Genomic DNA, 1226 nt, shown 5'->3' on the forward strand with positions numbered 1-1226 from the left:
GATCCCACTGAATTGAATTGGGTCCAGGAATCTAAGAAATAGTGAGAATTCTTGATCTCTCTCAATATCTCTCTCAATTCTAAAATCCAGGACTTGAATTCATGTCCTGTCATTAAATTCCTCCTGATTTATTAGAACTAAAAGAATTCCATTTAAGCATCTCATTGCTTTAGTTGAAAGATTCCATTTGACTTGGAATCTGGTCATTCACTATGACCCGCTAAGCATCCATGGCTGAATGGTTAAAGCACCCAACTCATAATTGGCGAATTCGTAGGTTCAATTCCTACTGGATGCACGCCAATGGGACCCTCCAATAAGTCTATTGGAATTAGCTCTGTATCAATGAAATCTCATCATCCATACATAACGAATTGATGTGGTATATTCATATCATACTATATGAACAGTAAGAATTAGTAGTCTTATTGAGACTAGAACTCATAGGGAATCAAATCGATTTATGGATGGAATCAGGTATGCAGTATTTACAGACAAAAGTATTCGGTTATTGGGGAAAAATCAATATACTTCTAATGTCGAATCAGGATCAACTAGGACAGAAATAAAGCATTGGGTCGAACTCTTCTTTGGTGTCAAGGTAATCGCGATGAATAGTCATCGACTTCGGGGAAAGGCTAGAAGAATGGGACCCATTATGGGACAGACAATGCATTACAGACGTATGATCATTACGCTTCAACCGGGTTATTCTATTCCACCTCTTAGAAAGAAAAGAACTTAAATCAAAATACTTAATAGCATGGCGATAAATTTATACAAAAACAAACTAAGATTTGTAAGAATCTTAACATTTATATGAATGATTTCCAACTTTCTTCAACCTTTTACACTCGAAACCTTAAAACTGGTAGAAACGTAGCTTGAACCGGCTAACTAATCATTCTAACAGTTAAGAGGTTCAAGATTCAGATTCTATATACAAGGTTCACCGATTTCGGGTTAAACGTCAACTTACCGTTCCGAGCAATTCACCGGCCGGATTTGGGTGATTCCTATCCGAACCGGTGTAACACGTTAGAACCCACGTTCTACGGTTTAACTCGCCGTCAAGTCACCTTAAAAGCACGACAAGTAACTAAACAGCCAAAAGTTAGACGAAAGGCCGACCAGGTCAGACTTGCTGGCCGAACGGCTAGGCTGTTCAAACAGCCCAGCCGATCGGACATGCCAGCCGACCGACCGGGCCAGCCGATCGGCTAGCA

At 40.0% G+C, this 1226-nt stretch overlaps 1 non-coding gene across 1 annotated transcript; it reads left to right on the plus strand.

Annotated features, from left to right (window-relative positions):
- The first annotated feature begins 224 nt into the window (after positions 1 to 224).
- TRNAM-CAU lies at positions 225 to 298 on the plus strand. The gene has a single exon. It is a non-coding gene; the product is annotated as a tRNA-Met (tRNA).
- The last annotated feature ends 928 nt before the right edge of the window (positions 299 to 1226 follow it).

Source organism: Helianthus annuus, chromosome 15, assembly GCF_002127325.2.
Source record: "Helianthus annuus cultivar XRQ/B chromosome 15, HanXRQr2.0-SUNRISE, whole genome shotgun sequence".
Classification (NCBI taxonomy): Eukaryota; Viridiplantae; Streptophyta; class Magnoliopsida; order Asterales; family Asteraceae; genus Helianthus; species Helianthus annuus.